Genomic DNA, 18,714 nt, shown 5'->3' with positions numbered 1-18,714 from the left:
GTTGATGTATAATGCTCCTGCTAAAAGCTTTAGCCACAATGATTAATAGAATTGAAGATAAGGGATCTCCCTGCTTGACCCCACGTGTAGATGAGAAAAAACTACTAGCTTACCATTTATTAACACTGAGAACCAAGCATCCAAGATACAAGCCTTAATTCACTTGTACTAGTTTTTAGAAAAGCACATTTTGTTAAGCACTTGAAGCCAAAAATTCCAACAAACCCTATCATAAGCTTTCACCATATCAAGTTTTATTACAAAATTTGATGTCTAATTTAAGTTTATTAAGTGGAAAACCTCATGTGCCACTAAAGCTCCTTCCATAGTTTCTCTGCTTGGAACAAATCCACCTTGTTCTGGTCAAATGATGTAAGGGATAAGATGTTGCAATCATAGATATATAGCCTTGGATATAATCTTATAGGACAGATTGCAGAGTGAGATTGGCCTAAAATCTAAAAATGTTTGAGGATCCTTGATCTTGGGAATAATTGAAATGTTTGTAGCATTAAAATAATTAAGCATGATCTTGCTCTTCATGGATTCTTTAATGGATGCAAATAAATCACATCCAATGATATCCCAACAACTTTGGTAAAATAGGGCAGAAAAATAATTCAGGCTAGGGGCCTTATCTAGAGGGAAGGAAAAAACCTCCTTATGAATTTCTCGATGGTGAAAGGAGCCATTAACATGTCATTATCTTGAGATGAAATAATTTTTGGTATGGAATCAAGAATCTCATTAACTTGTGAGGCAGTAGGAAAAGGTGAAATATCAGGTGGAAGAAGATTCTTAAAATATTTAACCCCTTCGTGCATAATGAGATTTTCACTTGTAATAGGGTTTCTTGAAAGAAAATCTTTGATTTGAAATATCAAGTTATTGACTTTATTTTGTTTAGTTGATACATGAATTTTTTTTGTGTTTCTATCACTTATCTTGAATCCATAATTCTCTAGACTTTTGTCTAAAATAAGTTTCCTCTCTCATACACAACTCATCCCATTCTCACCAGAGATTCTTCTAAGATACATATGTTTCTTTGTTCATACCATTTTGACTGATATGATTATATACTTCTTTTAGCTACTGTTTGACTACTACTTTTTGAGAAAACACATTTTTGAACACTTGTTGATTCCAAATTTTGATTGCAGACTTCACATATTTCAATTTCATGGAAAATTGATGCATTCTAAATCCATCCACAAGAGGGGCCTCATTCCACCAATGCTAAACATTTTTAAAAAATTGTGGATGTCAAAGCCGCATTCTTTCAAACTTAAAGAAAGAATGAAAATGGCTATCAATGCTTTTGTTTGATTGAATGAGATTTAAAGATATAGGAAAATGATCCAAACTTAGTAATGAAAGAATATCTGAAGAAATATCTGAGCAACTCAATTTCTAGTCATCTGATAGAAGAAACCTATCAATACAAGTGACAATATGTGCAAACCTAGATCTTATGTTTGTCCGTGTAAAAGATCCATTTCTTTGATGAATATCCATGAAATTTTTGTTATCAAAAAAACAATTAAAACCTTAGGAGGAGGAATGATACCACCAATTTTCCCTTCCTAAGATAACAAAGCATTGAAGTCACCTCCAATAGTAACTTTTTGAGGATCTTGAACCTAGACAGAATGAGTAATATTTTTGATAAATCTGCTTTGTCCTGTGATGAAGAAGGCCTATAGACATTAATCAGGATGAAAGAGTTATCAAATGTGGAAATATGTAGCATCTGCCAATTGTTATCTTGATGAATGAGTTGTGCAATAATTGTAAGAGGATTCCATAGAATTTCAAACACCCAAGAAAATCCTATTCTAGGAACATGAATAGACTTCCATTTTTGCCATTTTGCAATAGTTTTGTTGAAATTAACTTGAGATAATTTGGTCTCTTGAAGCATAATAATGTCAACTTGCATAGAATCAACCACTTGTTTAATTCTATGCCTTTTGTCAGAGGCATTGATACCTCTGACATTCCATGAGTTGATTTTCATTATGGACAAAGAGAACACCTTGTTCTCCTTGTCAATCTTTTGGAAACTATAAAATTGTTATCCAATGTAGTTTGTAGTCTAGCTACAATTTTAGTCCTAGTCTTAGAACCCTTTGGCCTACCTCTAGACTTAGGATTTTTGGGATTGAAGACTACTTTAGGTGAAGTTTGCAAGATTGATAAGGGCTAAATCTTAAAATTATCTTGACAGCCACTAAAAGATACATAATCCTATGAAATTCAAATTTGGTCATGCTGACAATAGGAGCCTTGAGGAATCAAATCAACAGATTTCTAAACTTGCTGATAGATACTTGTTTCCAATCCCATAGAGTCTTTCAAAGTTAGGACTTCACACTCAACAAAACTATTGACTTGAGGCCCTCAGAGAAAATTTCTTTTATTACTAGAATTATGGCCCAGAACTGATCTGTTCTAAAATTGAAATTCTCTAAGAAGATCAGTAATTGTAGGGGAAATATATTCTTCATCTAGTATACCTTCTTTTGTCATTACAAAAATAATTGATGTGGAAATTTTTGATATAATTTTTATCTCCAATATGACTTACTATTGCAAAAGAAGGATGAAAAGATAAAAGTCAAATAGGCCATATAGATAAGGAGAAAATCCTATTTTGAAAGGTAACAGATTGTAATGAATTTGGAACCAAAAACTTGTGAGATTCAAGCGAGACAATGAATCTTGGGATCACATTTGGAAGAGAATCCATGGCAGGAGCCAGTGCATCCAACATAGGTAGTTTTGAACAATTAAATTTTTTTTGTAGAGTTTCCATAATGTAATAAAGAAAATGCACAAAGTTAATCATCTTAGGGTTTTTCTTATCCATATCTCTATGTAGAAAATTATTCTTTTGAATAGATGCAAAAAGGTCTTGCTTATCTAGATCTCGAGACTTTACTTGTAAATCTGATGCAGGAGCATCCAGAGCTATAAGGGCAATCTTGTGTCACCAAAAAAAAAGTACTTAGACTTAGTTTTTGTTTCATGTGTTTTCATTTCTAGATACACATTTGGGTCAAATAAATGTTCCAACTCTCATAGTTCCACTATCAGTGTTCTAGGATAGAGTATTTGAACACCTTAAGATACATGTAAATGCCAAAAAAATAGGAGTATGTAATTGAGCCATAATTTTGGTGAACTAGGAGGTTTAAATTGGCTAGATGAATGTAATTTTAATTTAGAGCATTCCAAAAAAAGAATCAGGTCAAAAGGCCCCACGGTTTGAAAGTTATCGTAGTTTTCAAGTTTTGGAGACCTCCTAAGAATGCTTCAAAGTTAGGTTAGGGGCATTAAATGACTTTGAAAAGGGTCAAAAAATAGGGGACAAGAAAAACTAGTCCATAGGGCTATAGAGCATTTCGAGAGCTTTTCAAAAATGTAAACGGTTCATCAATCGAAGCTACGGTTCAAAAGTTATGCCTCCCAAAAGTTCAATTACCATTTTTGGATTCTTTTAGATTTTCACCAACTTCTAACATAGCTTTTGGAGCCTTCTACTTGGTCGGTGGATGCCTACTAGCACTTTCTAGAATGTATTCCTAGTCCTTAACCCTTCAGGGTCTATTTAAGGACATTTTTGGCATTGTAAAAGGTAGTTCGGAGAGGAGTTTGAGAGGAGGTACTAAAAGGAGAAATTATCTCTAGATTTATGTTATTGTAAGCCCATAGGGCATGTTATGAAGTCTATTTTCTCTATACTGAATGTAATAGCTTATTTTCATAGTTAATACAATTTCCCTTTTCCTGTTGTGTCCATTTTGTGCTTGGGTTGTGTCCCCATCAAGTGGTATCAGAGCTGGTTTTCTTGAGTGTGTAGAGAGAGTGCCGACTGTGAGGTAGTTTGCACCAGGACTATGTGGTTGTGGGTTTGAGTTAAGAAAATACCTCCATGAAGAGAGCATGGTGGAAGGGCTGGAGGTATTAATCCTGAGGAGGTTAGAGCCCTCCAAAGGCAGGTATAAGCATTGCAGGAGGAGCTTTGTAGAGGAACAAATGTTGCCGCAGGTGACGGCAGTGAGGATGAAAATGAAGAAGAAGAAATTGGACCAGAAGGGGAATTTGACGGGGAAGTTCTAAATCAAGTAGAGGAAAGGTTTTTTTAGGGCCATTACTAAATTTGGAAAAAGACCTACAATTGATATGGGTGTATTTTTAGGAAATCTGAAACCAGATGAGTTGATCGATTGAATCAATGAACTGGAAGAATACTTTGAGTATGAGGATATTAGGGACCCAGATAGGGTTAAGTTTTCAAAGGCTAAACTGAAAGGCTATGCCAAAATTTGGTGGCAAGAGGTTCAATTGGAAAGAAACAGAAGAGGAAAGGAGAAGATCACCAGGTGGGATTGCATAGTGGACAAATTGAAGAAGCAGTTCATTCCTGTGGACTACGAGCTTGATTTGTTTAAGAAGATGCATGGGTTAAAGCAAGTAGGAAGATCAGTCCAAGAATATACAGAGGAGTTTTATTGACTTTTGATTAGAGAAAGGCATGCAAAAGCAAATAAGGAGAAGGTTTCTTGTTATATCAGTGGGTTGCAACCTAGCATCCAGATGGAATTAAGTCTAGTAAGAATGACCAACATTGAAGAGGCATACCGGTTTGCCCTACAAATTGAAGAGAATTTGAATAAGAGGTTTGAAGGGAGAGAAAGAGGGCATGGTCAAGGAGGAATGGGACGCAATAGGTCATCTAGAGGTTGAAATGAAACCCAAAAGAAAAATGAAGATGTGGGTACTAGCAGGAACTAGAGGAATGAGGGTTTCAACCACTCCCATAATCAAGACTTTGGAAATCAGAGAGGAAGAGGTAGAGGAAATGGACAAGGAAGAGGAGGCTTCCATGGTACCTGTTTCCATTGCAATGAAGAAGGTCATCGTGCCTTTGAATGCCCTCAATGACAAGGAAGGATAGATAGGAGAGCTGAGGGTCAAGCTAGGGTTGCTCATGCGGATGAGGATCAGTCATCACATTTAGAGGATGCAGAAAGAGGAGAGACCTTGGTAAATGAAAGGGTCCTATTAAGTGGTGAGATTGAACCAGGACAAAGGAGGAGTTTGTTTTGTACCAGATGGAAGTGTGAGGATAAATGTTGTGATGTGATCATTGATGGTGGTAGCACTGATAACTTGGTATCAGAAGAGATGGTCTCTAAGCTGAAGCTCAAGAGGGAGAGACATCCTCAGCCCTATCGGATTGCTTGGGTGAAAGATGATCATAAGGTCCTATTAAGTGAACAATGTCTCATGAAATTCAAAATTGGGAGTTATTATGATGAAGTTCTCTGTGATGTTATTCCAATGGATGTTTGCCATCTATTGTTGGGTAGACCATGGCAGTTTGATAGACATGCAGTACATGATGGTCATTCAAACACATACTCTCTAACAAAGGAGGGAGTTTGCCACAAACTAAAGCCCATGAAAAAGGAAGGTGAAAAGGTATGTAGCAGTGCTAGGATTTTTCTTGTTGATGGAAGGAAGTTTTTAGATGGAATGAAATATTAGCTTATGTGCTATGCTTTGATTCCTAGGAAAGAAAAAGAAGGTAGTAGTGAAATACCACTTGAAGTCTCAGATTTACTAGGTGAGTTTGGAGATATTATCTCTAATAATGTTCTAGAAGGATTGCCACCAGTAAGGCAAATCAGTCATCAGATAGATCTAATTTTAGGAGCTAGTTTTCCTAACAAGGCTGCTCACATGATGGCTCCTACTAAAACAGAGGAGCTAAATAGACAGGTTTAGGAGCTATTGAGGAAGGGCTTGATTTGGGAGAGCCTAAGTCCATGTGTAGTACCTGTAGTACTCGCACCAAAGAAGGATAGAGAGTGGAGGATGTGTACAAATTCTTGAGCTATAAATAGGATAACCATCAAATACTAGTTTCCTTTGCCAAGGATGGATGATCTTATGGACTACTTGAGTGGAGCTCAGTACTTCACAAAGATAGATCTCAAGAGTGGCTATCATCAAATATGGATACAAGAAGGAGATGAGTGAAAAATAGCCTTCAAGACCAAGGAGGGTCTTTATGAATGGTTAGTCATGCCCTTTGGATTGATGAATGCCCCAAGCACCTTCATGCAGCTTATGAATGAGGTACTTAAGAAGTTCTTGGGAAAATTTGTTATTGTCTATTTGGATGATATTTTAATTTTCACCAAAAATTTGGTAGAAAATTTATTGCATATTTGTAGTGTCCTTGAAAGGTTAAGGGAAGAGAAATTGTTAATTAATTTGAAGAAGTGTATCTTTGCAAAAAGGCAGTTAGTCTATTTGGGGTTTGTTATATCATCTGAAGGTCTCAAAATGGATCTAGAGAAGGTAAAAGCCATCTTGGAATGGCCTACTCCAAGGTCTTCTACTGAGGTAAGATCATTTCATGGTCTGGTTAGTTTTTATAGGAAGTTTATTAAGAATTTTAGTGGCATATGTGCACCCCTAAATGATACAATAAGAGGGGATAAAAAAGAGTTCAAATGGACTGCAGCAACTGCGAGAAGTTTTGAATTGCTGAAGAAGAAGGTGACAGAACAACCTGTGTTGGCACTTCCAAATTTTACAAAGGTGTTCCAGGTGTATTGTGATGGTAGTGGCAGTGCTATTGGGGCTATATTGAGCCAATAAGGTAAGCCTATTGCATATTTTAGTAAAAAATTGAATGATGCAAAGAAGAAGTATTATGTTTATGATCAAGAGTTCTATGCAATAGTTCAGGCCTTAAAGAAATGGAGGCATTATTTATTGCCAAAGGAATTTGTTTTGTATACTGATCATCAGGCATTACAATACCTAAATAGCCAAGGTAAATTGAATCAGAGGCATATGAAGTGGGTAGAGTTCTTGCAGAGTTATACATTTGTGTTGAACCATAGAAGTGGAAATCTAACAGGGTTGCAAATGCAATAAGTAGGAGATAGTTGTTGCTTATAGTAATGCAGGTTGAAGTAGTTGGGTTTGATGAACTCAAGAATTTTTACCCTAAGGATCCTAATTTTTTTGAAGCATGGAAAGCTTGTAAAGAGCCTATTGCTGTAGATAGATCCAAGTGGTTAGACTATTTGATTCAGGATGGCATGTTGTTCAAGGGTAGTCAATTGTGCATTCCAAGGAGTTCCATGAGGGAAAATTTGATTAAGGAGAAACACAGCGGAGGGATGGTAGGACATTTTGGTTGAGATAAGACCATTTCCATTCTTAGAGAACATTATTTTTGGCCTCAGATTTCACAGGATGTGAAGAAGTTTGTATAGAGTTGCCAGGTTTGTCAAGTTGCCAAGGGATTTAGTCACAATACTGGACTATATCAACCATTTCCTATTCCATCAAGGCCATGGGAGGACACAAGTATGGATTTTGTTCTTAGATTACCAAGGACACAATGCGGTAATGAATTAGTATTTGTGGTGGTTGATAGGTTCTCCAAAATAGCACATTTCATTCCATGCCACAAGACTCATGATGCTGTCCATATTGCAGACTTGTTTTTCAGAGAGGTGGTAAGACTACATGGTCTTCCAAGGAGTATAGTTTCTAATAGAGATACTAAATTTGTGGGGTATTTCTGGAGGACATTGTGGAAAAAGTTGAGAACAAACTTAAAATTCAGTTCCACACATCACCCACAGACTGACGGGCAAATAGAAGTGGTAAATAGAAGTTTGGACAATTTGCTGAGATGTTTAGTTGGGGATAAGCCCAAGGGATGGGATTTGATTCTACCACAAGCAGAGTTTTCTTACAACAACTCTATAAATAGGAGTACTAGAAAATCACCATTACAAATTGTATATGGAAGTAGCCCAAGGATTGCACCAAAATTGAGGAAGATAGGGCAAGGGGAGAGGACAAGTGTTGAAGCTGAAGAATTTGCTAAACATATCAAGCATCTACATGAGGAGGTTCAGACACACATTACCAAGATGAATCAAGAGTATAAAGCTAGGGCTGATCAAAGGAGAAGACATAAGGAATTCCAAGTAGGGGATCTTGTCATGGTGCACTTACAAAAAGAAAGATTTCCAGCTGGTACTTATAACAAGCTAAAAATGAAAAAAATTGGCCCTTGCAAAATTCTGAAGAAACATGACTCAGGAAATGTATATGAGGTGGAGCTACCATATGGTGTTCACATTTCTCCTATTTTCAACATTGCAGAATTAATAGAGTATCATGATGATGGTGCAGATGAGGAGCTAGTGTTAGAGCAATGTCTAAGTCCTACTTCTAAGAACGAGGAGATAGAAGACATTCTAGATCATCATGTGGGTAGAAGTACCAGAAACAGGCAGTATGAAGAGTATTTGGTCAAGTGGAAAGGACGGCCGATAGAGGACTCAACCTGGATTTTAGTAGTTCAGGTTTCCCATTTGGGATTTCCTCTACCATTCATAAAGTGACACGGTCACTTTTCAATCTACCTTGCGTGTCTGATGCAAGAGCATCCAGAGGTATAAGGGAAATCTTGTGTCACCCAAAAAAATGTACTTAGACTTAGTTTTTGTTTCATGTGTTTTCATTTCTGGATACCCATTTGGGTCAAATAAAGGTTCCAACTCTCACAGTTCCACTATCAGTGTTCTAGGATAGAGTATTTGAACACCTTGGGATACATGTAAATGTTAAAAAAATAGGAGTATGTAATTGAGCAATCATTTTGGTGAACTAAGAGTTTTAAATTGGCCATATGAATGCAATTATAATTTAGAGCATTCCAGAAAAAGAATCAGGTCAAAAGGCATCACGGTTTGAAAGTTATCGCAGTTTTCATGTTTTGGAGACCTCTTAAGAATGCTTCAAAGTTAGGTTAGGGGAATTAAATGACCTCAAAATGGGACAAAAAATGGGGATGAGTGAAGCTAGTCCATAGGGCTATAGAGTGCTTCGAGAGCTTTCTAGAAATGTAAACGGTTTGTCAATCAGAGCTATGGTTCAAAAGTTATGCCTCTCAGAAGTTTGATTACCATTTTTGGATTCTTCTAGATTTGCACCAACTTCTAACGCGGCTTCTAGAGCCTTCTACTTGGTTGGTGGATGCCTACTAGCACTTTCTAAAATGTATTCCTAGTCCTTAACCCTTTGGGGTCTATTTAAGGACATTTCTGGCATTGTAAAAGGTAGTTCGGAGTGGAGTTTGAGAGGAGGTACTAAAAGGAGAAATTATCTCCAGATTTACGTTATTATAAGCCTATAGGGCATGTTATGAAGTCTCTTTTCTCTATACTGAATGTACTAGCTTATTTTCAAAGTTAATACAATTTCCCTTTTCTTTTTGTGTCCATTTTGTGCTTGGGTTGTGTCCCTATCAAAATCCTTGACCAATTTTTTCAAGGTAAATTACACATTTTGTTTATAAGCTTTCCTCTAGGAATAATTCTTTGGATTAGAACAATGATTTGAACATATTTCTATATCATCCATATCACCTGTTTGGCACATGGTATTGAAATGACCCATATTATCTTGAAACTTATTAATTACACTTGCATCCTAAAGCTTAATTGATTGAGACCAATTACCCATTGAGACATGAGATATTTATAAGTGGGAAAAGATTTGCACATATCAATCAGCATTCAAATTGTAGGCATTCAAAGTGAACGATGTCATGTTTTAGGAAAATGCCCAATTTATTAGCTATAATTTCAATTATCTTTGGATCATGGTATTCAAGTGGCAAATGAGGGAATAGATCCAATGTGGGAGGAACTAAATAAATGTATCACATGGATTAAAATTTGAAACCCACACATAGTGAATAAACCAACTCCTTGACAAAACCAACATTTATGTTTATGAACAACATCTCTCTCTTCCTTAGTTGCAAATAGGGCAATAAAAAACTTAGATTCCAAATTAGTGTAGAAAATATCCTTATGTCTAGACCAAGAAGAAAATGCCCATTTCTTAATATCCAAAAATGATAAGTAAGAAGAAAAGAACTTACCAATGAGAGCCAATTGATGAAGAATATCAATCAAATACTACAACATGTGACAAGGGAAATTGACATGTAATTGATTTGGATCATGCTTAAGATTTTGTGGCAACTGGGTAGCACTACTCTGATCTTTCTTCTGCCAAATCTATTTTGGAATGAAGGGGGCTCATGTAAAAACATTTGGTAGAGCCTCAGGCCCACTTTTAACCATCTTGTTTTGAGTACATGTCAGTAAAGCAAAAGGAGCCCCCTCACAAATATAAAAAATGGGCTTCTTATGAATAGGCTTATGACTAATATTTCTCTTTGCCCTAGTTTGATTTTTTTTTTGGATTTAAGCCCCTTATCAACTAGCTCTAGTGAATCACAAGCTAATTTTTGAAAAGACAGAGCTTCTCGTACAGACATATTTTGAACTACATTTTCCCACCTAGATTTTTTTGATTCTAAGATCGATGCAGATTAACAACTTGGGAATAAGAATCATCTTTTTCATATGTTGATGATTCCTTCTAGGACTTAGGTGTTGCAGAATGTTTACTACCTAGAGTTTCAAATTTTGAATCCAATTGTCTGTCATGAAAATGTGGATTGAGGAAAAAAGGTGTTGCTAGTTGGAAAATTGCCTTACCGTTAAATATTGATTTGTCATTGCCAATCTCTGACCCTCCAAAGTTCACATTTTGAAATGGACATCTCTAGAAAGGGAAATCAGCTTGGGTAGATTTGACTAATTGAACCACTGGTGTTGAGGAAAAAATATGGGTTTGATCATGGTCCTGAGCTAACTGCACTATTAGTGTGCTGGAAAACATACAAGAGATGTCAAGAAAATCACTCTCTTGCTACTTACCCTTTTTTTGTTGATGGAAATATTCCCTATCTAGAATGGGATCCTAATGATGACCTGACAACTTATGCTTAGCTTGATGAGCTGGTTGTTGATCAAAGAAGCTCATACTTGGTATTGATCCTAGCTTCAGTCCTCTCATAGAGAAGCCCATACTTGATATTGATCCGAGTTTTGCTCCTCTCACTCTACTTCTCCCTCACTACTCCATTGATATTGAAGTTAATTCCTTATTCATGAATTATTAAACATATATATAAATGGATAATATAAGTAATATTATTTTGAGAATATATGCTATTAATAATTAGTTCTAAATAATGAAATGGATTGTGTATAAATATTCATTTCTTAATGTAGTTATTTCATAGTGATTATACATGTCTATTGGATCTATCATAATATTTCATAGACACATACATCTAAATGAAACATACATGTGTATTTTTATTGATGTACATTTAGATGTTTCCTTTTCTCTATCATAATATTTCACACACACATATCAATAATATTGTTATATCTTGTAATATCCTTTTCTTGTAATATCACTTGAAAGCATAACAAAACAATGGTTAAACTATTGAGCACTTTCACATTAATTTCCTTAATATCAAAAGCATGTTCCCTTGAAATTGCATAGACAAAATGAGTTCATATCTAACATAAAAACTAAATTTCTAGTTCCTCCTTATAATAGAGGCACATAGAAAAAGATGTACCATCTACATAGATACTTAAAACATAACTACTTAAAGAGTTATTTAAGTCTACATAAAGAGTTATTTATTCAACTATTGGCAACCAACACAGTTTCCTATAGATGTCACCATCTAAAAGGCTAATTATGTGTGATATTATATTTATGTTCAATCCTAAACCAAACCACAATCTTATTTATATGTTCAATCCTAATTGTTTTAATATTGATCCTTAATCATACAAATTTGCTAAGCCATAATCATAAACATATTTATCTAAGATATTTTTAGAATTCACATTTAAGTTGATTTATTAATATAGTTTTTTGGATTATTATTTTATGATTAGGCTTAAATTTGGTATAATATTCAATTAGCCTTAACATTAAAGTTTACTTAAGTGTTTAACTTTATTTATTTAATTGATATGGTTTTAAAGATCTTTGCATTTATATAATTGATATTTTAGATTTATTTTATTAAATAGTAACTTTGTGATTTTTTATGTTGTTTATTCATATATGCAGAGTATATTTGATGGACCCACCCCCACCTCCTCCCGCTTACCCCTGCCTCCATTCCCTCCATCTCCACCTCCATCTCGACCCCCACCTCCATGACTACCTAGTCCTCCTCCACTGCATAACACAGAGGATATATGAGAGAGAATGAGGCATAATATTAGCAACCTCATGTGAGATATTGAGACTATCAAGTGCAAGGCCCATGCCCCTCCTCACCTACTATGTCTTGCAGATAGCATGCAAGGTTTCATTCACTCTATACAAAATTTGGATTTTGATATTGATAGCTTTAGGTTATGGAGGAAAAGCATGTGTGCCTTTTATTATGATGGCCTATCCTATAGAGAGGCCCATAAGCTCAAAATAGTTAAATCATATTTTACTAGATATTTTGTAAACCCTAAGATGGGTGAGGAGATTAGCGACAAGAAACCTCACATTTCTATTAGATGGTGCACACATGTGCATATATCAGCACACTTTTGGGAGTGGTAGTGGATGGTATTTGACCATCCACCACATGTTAATCATGAGGTTCCCATGTACTTCATTAAGATACTATGGGATAAGTTTGAATTGGGTTTGAAACCCAATTATTTTGATATTAAAGCATTTCAAGGGATTGGTGGAGGGATGTTTCAGGGTAGGCCTGGCACAAAGCTGAGTGATAGAATGAGAAATTTCATATGGCCTCAGCTTCCTGTACCTCTTCTCACACGAATTTTCCTAGTGCCACACAATCATAGAGCAATGTCATCTACTCTTACCTCATTGAATGCCCTTTTAGGAAATTTAGTAGAGCAGTGGATGCAGGTGAGAGATATTTGTCCACTTGGACACATTTGTACTAGTTGTGGAGATATATGGAGAGGCCCTGAGAGTGATGTTGATGTAGCACATGATGAACATTATGATTTTGATGATGATATCTACATTTCCCATGGTGATGGTAGTGATGATATTGATGTGTCATCATTTTTTGACCTCATGTAGGAAGATCCCAAATAAGGTCAGGAGCAGAAGGTAAACTTTTAAATAAATTGATATATTTAGGTAAACTTTTAATTACAATTTAAATATAAAGTACATAATTATTTAATTTCTACATACATGTGTAATTATATTAACCATATTAATGTATTTTGATTTGGAAATAACAGAGGATGGATGATATCATTCCTCCTAGGAGGCAGTATAGTCTTTTCTCGAGACCTATAGACATTGGCATCCCTCATACGATATGCACTTTGTATTACAATGCAAAAATGTACATTCAAACTCAAATTTAATAAAATGTTCTCATATGTTCTTTTTATTTGATTTTGTAGGGATTGCCAACTACTACACAGTTTGATGTTAGTACAAGTCCTGATCCATTAACCACTAAGGCATAGCCTCAAATACCTACATTATGAACTTTTAACTCAAGACAAATAATTTGTACTATTTTTATGTATGTAAATTTTTGTTAACTAATAATCTTCAACTTTGATTCATGTATTTTTGTTTTGATTTTACGAACAGGATATGGATTGCACTTATCCATATAGTCCTCGGTATAGTTTATTTTTGACTCCATCTTTTGACCATGTGAGACATGCCAATGATCATCATGCTTGGATATCTTTAGACACATTTGTGACATTGGATACTACTTAGGTATTATATATATACATTTTTTTATAGTTTCTAAAAAAAGTAGTGTACAAATTATGTACTTTTTAGTTTTTGATGCTACTTTGTAATTCATGTATATATAATTTTGACTCAACGTTTATGTATCCATAATTTTAGGACTATGTCGCCATGAGTGTTGCTGAGAGTATGGGACTAAGCTAGATGGAGGTACCTACATCATCATTTGAGGTTAGTATTATGATTTATGTATATATAGAGCTCATTATGCTCTTTACCAAATCTTAAAAGTGTATGTATTGTAAATTACAGGAGCTCACCACTATTGTATTTGGTAGCTTTTGTAGTCCACCTCCTCTCATCAAAGAGGGACACGCATCTCATGTGGTATTATTTTTATTATGTAGTGAATATTTAATTTATTTTCAAGTTATATTTTGAAACTCATTTCAATTCAGAATGTACATGATGAGGCACCTCATGTTACATAGGATGATCCGTCTTCCTCATGGGATGTCCCACATGATGAGACAACTCATGTTACATAGGATGATCCATCTAAGTCCTCTTTGCATGGACTAAAGAGGACTACAGATTAGATTGATTAGGTATTTTTGGCACCTTTAGATTGTGTTTTTATGACATATATTGTTCATTTTGTACACTTTGTATTAGGATAGTTAACTATATTATATGTATTTTTTGACTTCATAGATCATGCTATGACATGTTAGACCATCTACTATTTTTTTATGACTTCTTATAATGCTAATGTATGTACTATATATTATTATTTTATCAAGTCATAAGTATTCAAACCGTTTTCTTTATTGTGCCATATTTTATTCATGTTATGATACATTTTGTAAGTATATGGTACATGAACAATAATTTTAACTATTTATATAAAAACACTAATTTCAACATGTTAGAATGTAAAAGTATTGGAAAAAAAAGGTCATTAATTGAATTTAAAATTAATTTATAATATCAAGTGCACACCTTTAACTTTCAAATAGAAGCAAACTCCTATTTTTAAATATTTACAACATGTTTCACAATATATGTTAGACAATGTCAATGACATATTTATAGAATTGAACTCAAAATATAAAATTAGTTCAAAAAATTTCTTCAAATGAGGTTCGATAAAATAAAATTGTAATTTTTTTTTTGTTAATATAAGCATAAATTAATATGAGCTATCTGAACTATGTAAATATGTGTAATTTGTATGTACTCACTATGTGTCATTGCACAAGATGTTGAAGTTTGATCCACGTTAATATTTAAATTTGCATAAATTGTAATTGAGACTTGAATAAGAGGTATATATAAGTTCTCTAATTTTCTTTTGACAATGTATACATACATGCAATTAAATTATATAAGTACATATATAAAAATAGCACAATAAAAAACAACCTACATGTGTTTGATTTAAATGTAGTCATCCCACTGTACCATTTGCATCCTCTCTCTTTTACAATGCATCTATGATTATCTTGTGCTCATCCATTGAAATTGTCCATAATGCCTTATTGGTAGGTGTCTATTTGAATCTTTCTAATTTGATATTTTTTGCCACAACCAAATGCAAATACTATAAAAATTTCTTTTCAAATTGGTAGTCTTCAAATGCTAGTAAACCATTTCTTCTTGTTAGGTATGTACGTAGCCAGGTGCCAACTACAATGATAGAGCCAATTGGATACTAAAAACCATCATTGTCTACTTGATGACATATAAAAAATTTCTTAGGTTGCACACATTTAGATAGTGAATACTCAGTCTATTAATTATTATCATTAGGTGAAATAACAAGATAGACATGTCCTACAAGATAAAATAAAGTACATAAAAAATTTAATCACATGTGAACATATATATAAATTTAATATATTTAAGGAATGTACTTGAATTATATTAATGACATGTACATAAATAAATAAAATAAATTGAAGCATGACCATAACAAAATCTAATTTAATTGTGCATACTAAGTTGTATGAGGTTTGAAATACGACCATAGTCTTCTGATGTAAAAGTAACTTTTTGGCCTTCATTTACTATATGATTTTGAAAATGTGTGTCAGTAGGTGCTAATAATTTTTTTTACCAATCTTCAACCCATTATGTATTCTTGCATTCTTTCCATTCACCCACTAAACAAAACTGACAAAAACAAGCAAGCTCCCTAGTCCATATAGTCCAAGTGTTAGAATTTGAACTCCTAAATGAATGCCATTTAGCTGACCTACTAATTGTATCATAGTCATATCTTGAAAGGATATTATTCTCTTCAACTACGTAGAAGAAATGCTTGATTGTAGAGTTCTCACTTGATCTTGTGTATAAATATTTGTTACACCATTCGACAATCTCATGTGCATTTTTGAATTTGGATTTTTCCTCAAATTTTAATTGCTCTCTGCTAAGGGCTCTCTTTATGCATGCACCACCACCATCATGTTCTCCTTTACCATGTCCAGTCTCAAAAAAACTCCACATATGTTGGATAGGAGTTTTCCTATGTGTCCTACTCAACCAATAGAACATTCTAGAATTCTTGAATTATCTTGTACAATTATCTAACCATATCCAATATTGTGTCATTTGAATTTGTCTCTCTTTTAAATTATCATAAAATACCTTGAAACAATATTGGAGAAACTCAAATGAATGAAGTTTATTATCACTCATATAGAAATGGTACTCTCTTAATATTATTTTGATCCTTGTCTGTACTATCAGATGCATGCCTATAAACTATATGAACATAAATTGTTACTTGCATTGAATTGTAATATTGTGGTTGTACCTCATCTTGCAGGCAAGTGTGTAATTCTCTGCAAAGTCAACAACTGAAAGTATAGTACCAATTGGACATGCATTCTTACATATGTGAAATTTTCCATCAAGCCATCTAGCATATTGAGAGCGTTTAACATATTTTGGTATGATCACACTCTTAAACTCATCTATAAATGCATGACAACTAACTTTATCTATAACTAGATCACACCTTCTTCCAATCTTTCCATCCTTCAATGGATATTCAATAGTTTTGAATACTTTTACATCAACTAAGTAGTCAAAGAATTTTTTTGTAAACATTCATCTAACAAAAAAAAATTACCACACAGATCACCTCTACTAGAAAGACATGCATTGAAATGAAAATATTTATCATTAGGTGGCTTACAAAACAAACCTAATATGGAATCCTTTATAGTTTGAGGTGGTATTTTTATACCACATTCTTGCAACATTTCTTTACTATGCATGGTACCATGTATAGATTGAAATACATCATAATGGTAATGAAATTGAACATGATTTTTACAACATGTGATTATTTCCTTTTTAATCCTTACACACCATGGTTTACAATTTTCAAAAGATCTTTGACTAATGGTAAAAGTTAACACCTTACCATCTACAAATTTTTTAAACGATTCAGTATAAGTCATGTCCAAAAGGTGTTTAGGATGTGGATCACATATTTTTGACCCAACTCTCAATTTAAAAACATCTCTTGAATTAGGTGATACTCTTGTATTATCATGCCAAAAAATTTCAACAAAACTTTTAACTTCACTAGTAAGTTTCATATCACATCTCAGGAGTCTACCACTAGAAGTCCACAAAATATTTGTTGGATCACATTCAAAGTTAACCCTTCTCTTTAAAACTCTTTCTAAAGTCTTATGATTCACATTAAGATATCCACTTTTTTTTCTAATCAATCTTTTGTCAGTTGTTGATTTGTTAACTAAAGTTTTTATTGCTCGTCGTGTTGCATTCTTATCTTTAGAGAAACTTTTCTTTCTAATAACATCAAAGGCACTAGCAATAGTGGATACAACTTGTTTTAAGGACTCATTTTTATTCTTAGGTTTCACATATATTCTTAACCTTTTCATTACTTTTTTCATTTTAGACACTTTAATTAGTTGCAATGTCAACTGACATTGAAACTTAAATTTCTAATTATATAAAAAAAAATCTATATAACCTATTAGCATGTGTCATAATTTTTCTACATAAAACTATTACCCCATCTAACGACTACCTGCCAAATTTATGATATTTTAATGCCTAAGGTATTTTAATGTTTTGCCTCACCAGTGTGCAACTTTCCTCGCCTTCAAATCTTCCCAAATCGAAGATCACCGTATTCCTACATTATCAAGATGCAAGATGTTTAAAAAATGCAAGAATGCCCCTTTTTGACATGTGGACAGGTGACGTCATGTGTGGTCTTTGCCAAGTTTCAATGCACAAGTTTACGGGCATTTTCAGATTGAGGTAGATCTATGGTAGGTTCTATCGCACTATGGGGAGTTGCACATTGGATACCCTTGATTACATAGTGCCTTTCGACCGTGTGTTAGGTGGGTCCCTCTTTTCCTGGTTGTTTCTTCAACACTAGTTTTGGATAAATCAACAGAGGGCACTATGGCACTATCAAAAAGTCTGTGCTCCTTGCCGTTAGTGACATAGTGCCCAGATGAAAAATGACATTACGACTCATCCTCTGTGGTAGATTTTTAGGTGAGTCAATGTAAAATAGGGAGCATCTCATGGGTCAGTCCAACTGACTTGGCTTATAATTCTACAGATCTCTAAGCACCGTCTGATGCAGGTTGATCTATGGTTCCTCGCTTCCCCACATTATTAAGATACACGACCTTTAAATAATGCAGGAAAGCCTTTTTTTGATGCATGTTAGGTGGGTCCATGTTCCTTCTATGGGCCGTAGGTTGGACAGGGTGGCTAGTTGAGCTGACAAATCTATTGGTGCCCACTTCCCCGCATTCTGATCTTTGTCAGACCTTCTAAAAATGTGAGAAAGTAGGTTGTTGATGCATGTCCCAGGTGATGTCATGGTGAATGGTCATGTAGGTCCAAAAGGTACAAGTTATGGGCACCGTTAGATCTCCCCAGATCAAGGGCTGGCTCTTTCTCGCATTATTAAGATGCAAGGAGATTAAATATTGTGGGAAAGTG

The sequence above is a fragment of the Cupressus sempervirens genome, chromosome 10 (genome assembly GCF_028749045.1).
Source record: "Cupressus sempervirens isolate cs-2001-9-10 chromosome 10, ASM2874904v1, whole genome shotgun sequence".
NCBI lineage: Eukaryota > Viridiplantae > Streptophyta > Pinopsida > Cupressales > Cupressaceae > Cupressus > Cupressus sempervirens.
This window is presented reverse-complemented; position numbering follows the sequence as displayed.